This window comes from Prionailurus bengalensis, unplaced genomic scaffold (assembly GCF_016509475.1).
Source record: "Prionailurus bengalensis isolate Pbe53 unplaced genomic scaffold, Fcat_Pben_1.1_paternal_pri Un_scaffold_90, whole genome shotgun sequence".
Taxonomy (NCBI): domain Eukaryota; kingdom Metazoa; phylum Chordata; class Mammalia; order Carnivora; family Felidae; genus Prionailurus; species Prionailurus bengalensis.
In genome coordinates this window covers 21,436-34,796 of record NW_025091188.1, presented here as the reverse complement: position 1 = coordinate 34,796, position 13,361 = coordinate 21,436, and positions in this window count along the sequence as shown.

Sequence of the window (13,361 nt, the reverse complement as noted above, 5' to 3'; positions counted from 1 at the left end):
AGCTATAACAACCCTATGAGTAGATATTATAGATTAACTGATGAGGAACTGATGCTCGGAGACAGTATGTCATTTTTCCCCAGGTCACATAGTGAGGGAGCTGCAACCGAGAGATTCAAACCTCTGTGTGTGGTTTCCAAAGTCTATGATCTTAACTGGAACGCTCAATGAAAGATAGCTAAACACATAAGTCAATTTATGATATGCATCCCTGTGAGTGGCACACGTGATTATTACTGTAAATATTAGGAGACTTCGGTAGCCTGAGAAGACCAGGACAATGGTCATGAAGTTGGAATTTGAACACTGTCTTGAAAGGGCTACGACTTCGAGTCAGTAAAAGAAGGAATGGTATTCTGGGCGAAATGTTAAACTGAAAGGGAGAGAGGGGCCATGTGCTGAAACTTGTTGGGTTACAATAAGTTGCCTCTGAACTAAATTTCACATGAAAAAAGTGACTTCATTTAAGCACATCGATAACATCATTGGAGACGCAGGTTGGAGATGGAGTGTGAAGGGCTTTCCATAATGATAGTAAAAATTTTGGAATTAAGCATATTTTAACAGGAAACATATCAGTACATTTAAAAAGTAGACTGATGTGGCAATCTCTAACATGCACGGGGAAGGGAGGGAGGAAGTTGCAGCTTGGAAACTGAGTGTAAAAGTCAATGAGACAGGGGCACTTGGCTGGCTCAGTTGGTGGAGCTTGAGACTACTGATCTCCGGTGGTGAGTTCGAGCCCCAGAATGGGCATAGAGCTCACACACACGCGCACGCGCACGCACACACACGCGCACACACACACACACACACAAAATCAGTGAAATAGAACTACTTGGACTAGGGTCAAACAGTGGAAAAGAAAAGGAAGCACAGACCGCAGGTGTCAAGGACTAGGTTCTAAAGTTCAGAGAATGACGTGAAATGAATGCTCTAAATTCTCTCCTCCTAGGAGGTGGCATTATGCAGTTAGTAGCAAATGCAGGAGCTGTTACTATATTTTTTTAATACTTCCTGCACCACGAAACAATTGTTTTTAGTCAGATTGTGAGATACTTGGTAGAAATACTCAGCTTGATATTACCACTTACCACTCAGGGCTGAAGTATGCCAGGTAACGCAGCAAGGGAGGAAAATGCTCCTCTCCATTTCTGTGTTTTTGGGCATCACCTCTCATAAGGCTTCAAGTGCGACATTAGGGAAGTCGCGCGACTCATTTACCTTTGTCTGCACGGGATGTGAGGTAGACTGTCATCGTGGGAGAGCTGTGCTCCTATGTGATGATATGGGAAATATCCTTGCCTTTTCTCTGGTCCTCTCATAATCTTGAAGTAAAAGGAATGTGAACTCTATTTACAAATAAACAAACACCTGTGTCTTCTTCTCTCTTTTTTTTTTTTTGTAATCTGTTTTCCTCAAGTTTCATTATGTGACTGATTAATCAACATTAATTGCTGGCCAAAGAGATGGTCACTTTGTATGTTATGAAAGATACGATCGGATCTACCATTTTTTTCCTCATTAAAATATCACTTGCAAATGCTTTTCAAAATGGAGTGCTTGCTCAGTGAAACATCACTATCATAATCATCAGCCTACCTGTGAAATACCTTTTCAGTGAAACAAAAGCAAATCAACCTGAAATTCAGGGTTTTTTTGTTTTGTTTTTTGTTTGTTTGTGGGTTTTTTTTGTTTTTTTTGTTGTTGTTTTGTTGTTGTTTTTTTTTGGTAGCAGTTAAATGTATAATCAGACAGCTTCAACATCAACTAGAGAAGTTGTGGTTTAACCCTGAGATAGGGCTGATTATGCTGGTGCTATGGCAACCCATTTCACCATTTGGAAGCGCTGTGTGCTTAACCGCAGGAGATGTGCCTCTTCCTTTCCTATAAAGACTTCGAATCAGAAAAACAGAAGTACACCGAAGAGAAGAAACCACAAGAGCAGTCAAGACACTGCTGTTAGCTTTTAGCTGTGCAAACAGCACACTTGTGAGAACAACATTTTGAAAACCTTTTCTATTTGAAAGTGTAGCTTTTCCCGTTATGCCTGGGATTCCTTTAATGATTCTGAAAGTAAATCAAAGGTTTCTGTTCAGAGTTTTCATTAAGGGGAAATGAGAAGGTAGCGGTGCATTTATCAGCCTTTGCTTTTATTGCCTTTTCTTTCGGGCGAGAAGGCTTTTGTGCAGTTTCAGCGGACATGCGATTCTGTTTGTGAGATAAGACTCTAGTTTGGTAGGCGGACTCCCCATAGCCTCGTATTTATTTTCTGTTTATTTCTTATTATCTGGTATTTAGTTCACACACACGCACACACACACACACCAAAAATACTATCATTTACAGTTCAGTCCTGGTTCATTTAGAGAGGTTCGTGGGTGGTGCTGTAAGTCACTGACCCCAGACCTGGAGTAAACACACAGTGCTCACTCTTCTTGGCAGACTTCTTCCCCATGTGGGGCCTCACCCCTCCATGCACTCAACCCCCCACTCATTCACCCCCCATTCATTCGCCCACCCATTCACTCCTGCACCCACTTCCACAAGATATAGGTTTGATCTGCACAAGCTTGTTGTGTTGTGTTGTTTTAAAGCACAGATGTAATACGAGTAAAGCATGTTCAAGTATGTCCTATTTTTCCTTTCTTGAAGATGTGGGTAAAAATAATGAAGGCTAAGTCCATACCCCAGTTTTACTTGGTCATATGCCTGTCCACACCCTCCCGCCTCACTTTTTTTTCCCTAAAGAAATGTTGTTTCTAACTCTTTTAAGGTCATTATTCAGCAATTTGCACTTTTTAAAAATACGTTTTAATGTGGGACTTAACTCTGAATCCCATTTTAATGCTTCATCCATGATATTTTACTCATGCTTGGGTCTCTGATGGGTCTTTCGCACAATTATTGGATTTAGCATAAATATTTCTCCCTTCGAGCACAGTATGGTTGAATAAGCATGAGGCTTTTAGTGTCAGATGTACATTTGAAATCAAACTCTTCTGGTCTTAGTTCTCTAGCATTGCACAAATTTATTTTTTGAGACTTCATCTGCAAAAAGAGTAATGTCATCAACATAGTAGCTGATTATTAAATGGTATTATCAATACTACTAAGGACACTAATCAATTTCACCACTTGTACAAACATCCTTTGATGATTCTTTGTGTATCTTTGCGTACAATCTTACTCTATCCTAGAGAAAGCCAAAAGCTACAAAAACATACATTAAGGAGTTAATATAATCCATTTCTTTTAATGTTTGTTTATTTTTGAGAGAGATAGAGAGAGAGAGACAGAGTATGTGTGAGCGGGGGAGGGGCAGAGAGGGAGACAGAGAATCTGATACAGGTTCCAGGCTCTGAGCTGTCAGCATGAAGCCTGACGTGGGGCTCGAACCCACAAGACCTGAGATCATGACCTGAGCTGATATCAGATGCTTAACTGACTGAGCCACCCAAGTGCCCCTGTTAATATAATTAAAAAGTTTTTGCTATCTGAGGTATTTTTTATAAATTAGATACTTATGCTTGGATTTAGAGAAATAAAAACAGACATTTTCATAAGAAACAAAAAGACATTTAACAGGAGAATACAGGTGTACTTCTTTTATTGCACTGTCTTACTGTACTTTGCAGATACTGGATTTTTTTTTACAAATTGAAGGTTTGTGACAATCTTGCTTCCAGCAAGTCTGTTGGCATCATTTTTCTCACAGCATTTGCTCAATTCATGGCCCTGTGTCACATTTTGATAGTTTTTGCAATATTTCAAACTTTTTCATTATTAGTGTATTTGTTATGGTGACTTTGATTAGTGATTATAACTCGCTGAAAGCTCAGATGACTAGAATTTTTTAGCACTAAGGTATTTTTAAATTAAAGTATGTACATTTTTTTAGACCCAAGGTATTGTACACTTAATAGACTACAGTGTAGTATAAACATAACATATGCACTAAAAAAACCAAAAAATTCATTTGACTCTCTTTATGGCGCTATTTGCTTTATTGCGGTAGTCTAGAGTTGAATCTGCAGTATCTCTGAGGTATGCCCTGTAAATCTGACGGGAGGGTGAGGGGGTGCCAGCCGCCCTGCAGTTGAAAATCAGAGTACAACTTTCAACTCTCCCAAAACTTAACTACTAGTAGCCATCTCTTGACTGGAAGCCTTACTGGTAACAAAAACAGTCTATTGGCCCATAGTGTGTATGTTTATATGTAGTACATACTGTATTATTACAATAAAGTAAGCTAGAGAAAAGAAAATGCTTTTAAGAAAATTTTAAAGAAAATACATTTACAGTACCGCACTGTAAAAAATCTGCATGTCAGCGGACCCGTGTAGTTCAAACCCGTATGGTTCAAGGGTTAACTATACGTGCATAAGGGAAGTAGCTTTATGAATCATTCTTAAGCCATGTTCCCCACCATAATCGCCATCAGAACTTTGAGAAATTACTAGAGCCCCAATCATACCTCAAACCTACTGAGTCGGCATGTGGAGAGGTGGAGCTCAGAATTTTTCACTGAATTTAATCTGAATTTTTAATCTGGTGCAAATACAATTCCTGATTTTATATTTATCAGGATTATAACAAGGCTTATTCTTTCTCTTTATATACATGTGAAGTTATATATAACTAATCCAAACCAGAATCATAAACTGTGTTCCTTGAGGTTCCAAAGTGCTTTGGTTCATGATAGTGTGTACATTGTCCTTGGAAAAAAATGGATCGGTGGCAAATACCTCTGGGAGATTCTGATTAAACAAAGCTACATAAATTTCTCTTTGCCCTTAATATGTTAACACTTAATAAATGTCTCTGAGGGACATGTAGCATAAAATATTTCTGAAACAAATTTGACTGTGGGACATTTTAAGACTTGTGAATCTAAATCAAAGATCTCAGGTTGACTATCATTAGACAGGAAGTGATAATCTGGCTATTCCTAAAATGCCCCCACACCACCACCCCCCCACCGCCCCGCAGTGACATAGAGATAAATATTTTAAGATAAAAAATAAGGCAAAGTAACCAATCTTTTACAGATGATCATCTTGGATTTATTAATATTGTTATTTATTTAATCAACATGGCTAAAATTGATAATATGATGTTTTAAGCCAAATATAAAAGACATATAAATGCATGCCTGGTTTTAGAGGTGAATGTGTTTGAAAACTCATATGTGCTCACAATTAAACAAGAATAGGGGCGCCTGGGTGGCGCAGTCGGTTAAGCGTCCGACTTCAGCCATGTCACGATCTCGCGGTCCGTGAGTTCGAGCCCGGCGTCGGGCTCTGGGCTGATGGCTCAGAGCTTGGAGCCTGTTTCCGATTCTGTGTCTCCCTCTCTCTCTGCCCCTCCCCCGTTCATGCTCTGTCTCTCTCTGTCCCAAAAATAAATAAACGTTGAAAACAAAATTAAAAAAAAAACAATTAAACAAGAATATCTGTGATGTTTCACACACAAGTTCTTTAAGAAACACCTAGATATGATTGCTATATTTAAAGTAATGTATTCCCTGATTTTCCTCTACCCCAGGCCTTAGGCATTTGCCCTCTTTATCCTCAATTTTACATACTGATAACTTTATTCGTATTTTTATTCAAGTGTGTGTGCATGTGTGTATGTGTAGTTTGAAAGTCTGGATAGTACTATAAGGTTTATAGTAAATAAGGTCAGTCCTTTGTCTCCATCCCACTTCCCATCCTCAATTCCTGCTTTCCAGAAGCAAACATAAATACTTCAAGATATTTTGGCATTTAAATGATATTTTCTGTTGTACTGCTGTTTCTTTTTTCTTTTTCGTTTCAAATGTTTTATCCAGTATCTATTGGCTTCCTTTCTTGATCTTGAAATGTTGCTTTTTATAACTCCTTGTTCTTTGTTCATGGATGCCATGTTGTCTCATTTCTGACAATATGAACTACTACTGTTGGCTTCAGGGTTTCTGCTGCTCCTTGCATTGTCTCTGTTTCTCCCAAGTCTCCTGTTTATTTGGCCTTCTATCTTCCTTCTTAGAGGCTTTGGTCTAGTTGTTTCTTGAATGTCCGTTTCTTTTTTTTTTTTTTTAGTAATGTTTATTTATTTGAGAGAGAGAGAGAGAGAAGGAGGGCAGAGAGAGGGAGGCATAGAATCTGAAGGAGACTCCCGACTCACTCTGAGCTGTCAGCACAGAGCCCAATGCAGGCTGGAACCCACAAACCGCAAGATCATGACCTGAGCTGAAGTCGGATGCCAAACCGACAGAGCCACCCAGGCAACCCTTGAAGGTCCATTTCTATTTAAAGTATGTTGAAATTCTGTGGTAGTTGGTGGAGCTTGGAAATCACGAGTCTTACTAAATTGCACGAAATCAGAAAGGCATTTAAGCTTCCCGAGTTTTAGTTTCCTTATCTATCAAATGAACTACATGTCAATAGATATTAACATCCTATGTTTCGGTAGAAGTTGAAATCTCTGAAATTATTTTCTGGTGGTAGGCAGTACCTGTTTCATTCATGAGATTCCAGGCATTTTCACAATACAACCAACGTTTTAACATAAAGTCTGAGTGAAGCAGAAGAAAATTGTGATTAGACAGACACTCCTTCAAAGTCAACACTTCCTGGGTGTATGACTATGAGAAATTTACTAAACGCCAAGTCTTAGTTTCATTCTCTACAAAATAGGAAAAATACTTGCTAACCCACTGGCTTTGCTTGGATGAGTAAATACAAAAACACGCAAAGATGTTAACATGGTGTCTGATACATAACATTTCAGTAAAACTGCTGCTGTGATTATTATGTTTACTGATAAGCTAATGGAGGATAGACTATTTCCTATGTTTCTATGAAATCTAGATAAAACCTTGTCTGTCCCTTGCTCAGAGTGCTTACTCCATAGAACTTATTAATTGGATGTAATTTGTGGGATTTGCTGTCTGTGAACCATATACCAGGTTTATAGAGTAACTAAAAGTAGAATCCTTTCATTTTTTATTTATGTGCTTTATTATTATCACGCCTTACCAAACAAGGAAAACCAGGCATATCTGTTTTCGCTGACCCTTAATTTTTGTCTTGGTGTTCTTATTTCACTTTTGTATGGCCTTTATATTTATAGGGGTCAGATATGCATTCTCAGCCTTCAAAACATGCCACTGTTCTTTTAGGGCAGATGCTGAGAATACATATTTATTTCATCTATCCTGTTTCACCCTTCTGTCCTTGTACTTAGATTTGCTGAATTAGACATGTTTAAATCCCTTTGGAAATGGCATTCCATTTCCTTTTTGTGTGTGTGTGGGGTGGGGGCAGCGGTGGGGTTGGGAACGGATGGTATTTAAAGCCCAAGTACGTCTTTTGAAATGTCATTTTCACTCGACTGATTCCCGGTTTTTGATGAAATTTCTGAACAGGGACTTAGGGGCATGACTTCAAGGTAACTTTGATTTGTGATCACTTAAACATTTTGAGTTGTAAAGGAAACATATTGGGAAAGGTAAATTCAGCAACAATACACGTGTTAGAATAACACAGCTTTGAAGATCGAGTGCTCTGTTATCTGCATGTTCAGCTGTTTAATGTAGTCAATTCCACTGGTAATTCACACAGGATTAACATGGAAAAGAGCAGGTGTACCATGATTTACAGATTTTTGGAGCTATGGTGCCACCTACTGGAATATTTCTAAATATTCCCTTGTCTAAATAATGAAAACAGGCACTTCCCTTTAAAAAAAAAAAAAGGCAGAAAATGTTATCCCAGAAGAGTGAAGTCAAAAGATAATATATGGAAATACTAAGTCTATTACTATCATCTATTTTATTATATTTATCCCCTGTGTTTATAGAATTTAAAAGTGCTCAATGCAGTTTATACTTTTAGAAGTACCAGTGCTTTCTCTTTATTGTCACACACGCCCTCTTAATCCCCACTGCTATTTTCTTTACCTGTTTTCCACACCCTCCCAGCATTGTTCATATAGAATGTTTGCATGTATTTTAATGCTACTTATATTAATGCATTTTCCTAATATTAAATAGGTATTTGTTATGCACTAGTTATTAAGTACTTTATGCAGACGTTTATTTGCTTTTTCCAAGTCTGACTCCACTAACAGTGTATGGTTGCTTTTAAGTTATATGTGAACTAGAGCATAAAGAGTATGGGGATGTTTGCCTATGCCAAACAGCTGAGATAACTACATTAGTTCTTTCCTTCGCATTGGCCAAGCAGATCCGTCTTTGACCTGCAGTAGAATGAGTAGCTCATGAAATAACTAAAGATTTCATATAACCAGTCTGATAGGGTTGGACTGTTTAATCATGAGGTTTCAGCACAGTTGCTTCTTCCTGTGTTTCAGTAATGTTCTGATAATGTCTGCATATGGAAATATAATAGACAATTGAAGTCATTTTCATATAATTTAGGAAGAATTGCAAAATGTGATAGAGATATCTTTGATAGTGCAGTCTCCTCTAAACATTTAAGTAACTTCACCTATTTATCCTATCTGATATGTAGAAACAGTCTCCATGGAAGTATTTGTTACTGCATGCTTACATTTATGGAAGTCATTAGATGGTTTTTGGAGGGGATATGTCCTTCAGATATTAGATTTTTAACTAGGCTCTTTCATGTAGGTTGTCTTTATATATGTTCCTACTTTGAGATTTGTACTTAAGTTTTTTGATATTTTAAAAGTAATTGAGGGGCACCTGGGTGGTTCAGTCAGTTGAGGGTCTGACTTCTGCTCAGATTATGATCTCACAGTTGGTGGGTTCCAGGCCCGCGTTGGGCTCTGTGCTGACAGCTCAGAGCCTGGAACCTGCTTTGGTTTCTGTGTCTCCCTCTTTCTCTGCCCTTCCCCTGCTAATGCTCTCTCTCTCTTTCTCTGTTTCTCAAAAATAAATAAAATTTTTTAAAAAATTTAAAAATTGGGGCCCCTAGGTGGTTCAGTCAGTTGTGTCCGACTTCAGCTCAGGTAATGATCTCACTGTTGGTGGGTTTGAGCCCCACATCAGGATGTCTGCTGTCAGCGCGGTGCCTGCTTCAGATCTTCTGTCCCCCTCTCTGTCCCTCCCTCAGCGCACGTCCACTTGTGCGCTCTCTTTCTCTGTGTCTCTCTCACACACAGAGAAATAAATAAACATTAAAAAATTAATAAATAAATAAAAATAATTGAAAATTTTTTTTATTTTATGTAATCTAGTAGATATGGCTTGTTGAAATTAATGTCAATCGCACTGCTGTAGTTCCTGAATATTTTCTTAAGGACATTAGCTCAAATTTGGAAGTGGTTTTCATCTTTGAAATTTTATTTTAGTGAGCTTCTGTAAGATTTATTGAGTGCCTAAGTAATTTTCATATGATTTATCATGTTAACTGAAAGTGTTACAGAGACTGAAAATCTGTTTATAGGGATTTTGTGACTATGAGAATAAATTTAGTCTTCTATTGAATCTAAACTGTGATGCTGGACTTGGAATTTTCTGTCAAAGAGATAAAAGACTGTGTATGTGTGTGTGATACTCTATAAAGAAAATGAGATAAACCTTAAAATAAGCTACAAGATTTCAAAATAGCCTGAAAATCACTCAGTGGAGGACTTCAGAATCAGATTCTGAGCTAAAGGGGTATAATGGAAAACGTACGTTCAATCTGAGAAGCCTTTATGGGAAGTAAGCATGAAAGGAAACTGTGATCCATTTTTAGATATATGTTATTTGCCATGGATGTTAAATTTTGTTGCATTGAAGATTAACGGATTTGGGGAAATGTTGAATGGGGCCGTGATTAGAACAGAAATACATAGATGGAGATACACATATAGAAATAAGTTGTTTTTCTGTTTCCAAGCTATGGAAGTCTCTTCACAGATAAACACGGGGTCTGTGCGTTATAGTACTTTTGTTTGCTGTTACTGTAGTTTGGTTGACTTCCCTGTCAAAATAATATTCTTTAGTAAATTAAACCGGCACACTTCTGATTTTTCTCCAATATTTGTCTATACCATACATAGAGCATTTATCCAGAAAACTATAATTTACTGCAAATGTCTATATTTAGGGTCAAGTTTATTTTAGCATTTGTAACATTATTAGTCATGTATTCTGTAGTCCAATACTGATTAAGAGGTTTTTTTTTTATTTAGCCTATGGGCTTTTAATAAATACCAATCTCTGCATAGCCTAAAGCATTGGCTAAAAGAATTTTCATGTTGAAAGGTCAGATGTAGAGGAAAAGCGATAAGGATAAATTAATGAGGAAAGCTGGAAGCCTGAGGATTGACAGCAATGTCTGCAGAGTCAGACAGGCTCAGGTTCAAGTCTGGGCTAGCATATACCAGCCTTGCGAACTTAGCCAAGACACTTGACTTTTCTAATTTCTTAGGGTGTTGTGATCCTTAAGAGAGAAAATACAAGCAACAGGCTTCCTATAGTGCCTCATACACCATGAACACTCAATACATATTAGCAATTAATAACAATAAAGTATCATTTCTGAATTATTCTCTTAAAAAGACACATCTGTAGAAATTGTCTTTTCCATTTTGGTAATTTACCATTTTCTGAACTTGAATTAAAATACTATACACCACGTATTGTCTTCAAAACATTCATTGCTTTTGCACCAGTTAGAATTAAATTAATATCTCTGGGGCATTTAACATGCATGTGGCCTGATGAAGAGTCTACTGTTTGGAACATTTCTAGCATATTTACTCTAGTATTCATGGTTCTTATGTTAAAAAAAGAAAGCTTCCTTATTATCCCAATATTCCTTTTCCATTTCCATAATGAATATGTGACAAATCGCAATTCCTTTTTATAACATATTCTATACCATTTATGCTACATGTTTGGGCGGTAACAAACTAATAAATGAGAACAACAGAGTATAATGGTCTGTGGAGTTAGTGATGGGTCTAGTAAAGGCAACATTAAGATTCCTCTTTTTTCTGTCATCAAATCTATTTGATTTCTCTTCTATATTTATTGATCTGATGACTTCCATCACTCTCAGGAAAAAATTCAATCTCTTTTCGTGGCCTATAAGGCTTGCTCTTGGCTCTTCTCCCAAAGGTGTTTTCATCAGATCTGTTTGATTTCTCCCTTGTATTTACACATGCTTAAAACCATTCAACAATTACTTATCTACCACTTACTATATGCAAGGCTCTTAGCTACATAGCTTCAGCTGCTTCGCTTCCTCCTCATATTGCGTAATTCTTGCTGATCTCCAATGGAAAGAATTTTAATTATTAGTCCTAATCAGGTTCACCTATGACTTAAATGTCTTTGCAGACTACTGGATCTCTCTCACTCTCTCTCTCTCTCTCTTTCTCTCTCTCTCTCTCTTTATCTTGCAAACCATTGGAGCTATATATATGTAGATATCTATCTGTATCTATACATCTTACAGTTTGTAATTTATCCTAGGGCAAAGGACCATACCTGTTACATGTTCAAACCCAGCACCTAATATCAAGTTAGCAAAACAATAAATGGGTTTAAACTTAACTAAATCAAGTTAATTTGCTTGAAGTTCCAAGGAATTAGGTGTTTATATTGAGAAGGGACATATCAAAATAGTTTTACATTTTTTTTAACGTTTATTTATTTTTCGGAGACAGAGAGAGACAGACTGTGAGTGGGGGAGGGGCAGAGAGAGAGAGGGAGACACAGACTCCAAAGCAGGCTCCAGGCTCTGACCTGTCAGCACAGAGCCCCACGCAGGGCTTGACCTCACGAACTGCGAGATCATGAAGTGAGCCAAAGTCAGGCGCTCAACCGACTGAGCCACCCAGGCGCCCCCAAAATAGTTTTAGATATTTAAAAACTTATATACTTCTTAGATAAAGAAAAGAGGTGTATTATATGAAATGTGTTTATACACTCGAACTAACTCAAATATTTTGAATGTGGCAATATGCTAAATTCTTTACAATTATCATGACAGTTATTTCTTCTTTCACTTAAAACACAAGAGCTGTTAATCCCTCCTATAGTAATGTTTTTTATTTTACCTATTGCTTCTTTTGCAAATTGACACAATTCTAAGAACTTAATTTAGAAGGAAATAAAAATAAATGAGAAGAGAGAGAAAGCTACTAATAGGAAAATAAAAATAATATTAAAAAATCAAAACATGATTTTATATGGGATAGAAAGATAAAAGCTGATTAAACAAGAGGAGGGACAAAAATCCAAATCATGTACATTAAAAACAATACTTAAGTATGAATGATTAAGAAAAAGTGGAGAACTATAATGAGAAAATAAGAAAATATTTGATGCAGTATATGTTTTAATAATATATATTTTAATAATTACATATTTATATATAATACATACAATATAATATAAAATACAAAAATACTATTTATATCAAGGAATAAACCAGAGAATGTCACTGAAGAGACTGGGTCCTACCCATCTGATGGCCCTTCTGAGGGGAGACAAGTTTTTCAGATCAGTTTATCCTGAAAAAATAAAAATCTCAAAGCAGGAAGCTGTCGTAAATATTAACCAACCCTTTCTTTTATCTGATTCTTCATTCTTTTTCACATCAGTTGACTGTCATTTGGGAAAGGATTTTATGATCTTTTTCACGGTCATTTACTAAGAGTGAAACGTGTCTCACTCACTGCAGACTGAATCTAGTTCCCATCATGGCAATAAAACCGACCTTTCCAACATTCCCACAAGCTCAGGTGATAAATCTCATTTTATTTGATTTCATTAATTTCCTTCTTGAAACACCCTTTATTGGTAACTCTTGTTGACTTCATTTTCCCTCCTACATAGAAGATTAGGTCACCTAATCTTAGGCCCTCTCCTTGAATGCTTACTCAACTTCAGAATTCTACCCCGAACGCTCCTTTTGTATAACTGGGGGACCTCCTTCACCGTCATAGCTACAATACCCATCTATATGTTGATCCAAAGCCTCAACCCAGAGAGATATCCTGAGCTGCTAACCTCCACCTCCAAATATTACTAAACATTTTTACGTAGAAGTTTCAAGAATATCAAATTTTCCCGTCTCTTCTGCTTTTCTTCTTTAGCTTAGTGAAAGCTTCCACAATCTACCTACTACACTTGCCTAGTATGTTAAACTATCAACCTGAATGCTTTCCGTGTTACTCATTCTCTGCCTTTCTTACTTCTAACGATTTACAAAGTCTTGATGACTACTTCCAAAGTGTTTCACAGATTTTTTTCTTGCTTTTTTTTTTTTTTGGTACCATTTTCCTCATGTAGAACATCATCTTTCTCATACGCTTTTATTTTAGTCTCCTGATGTTCCTGTCCCCAACTTTGCCTTCTGATAATCTATTTTCCATTTTACAACACGGTCAATCGA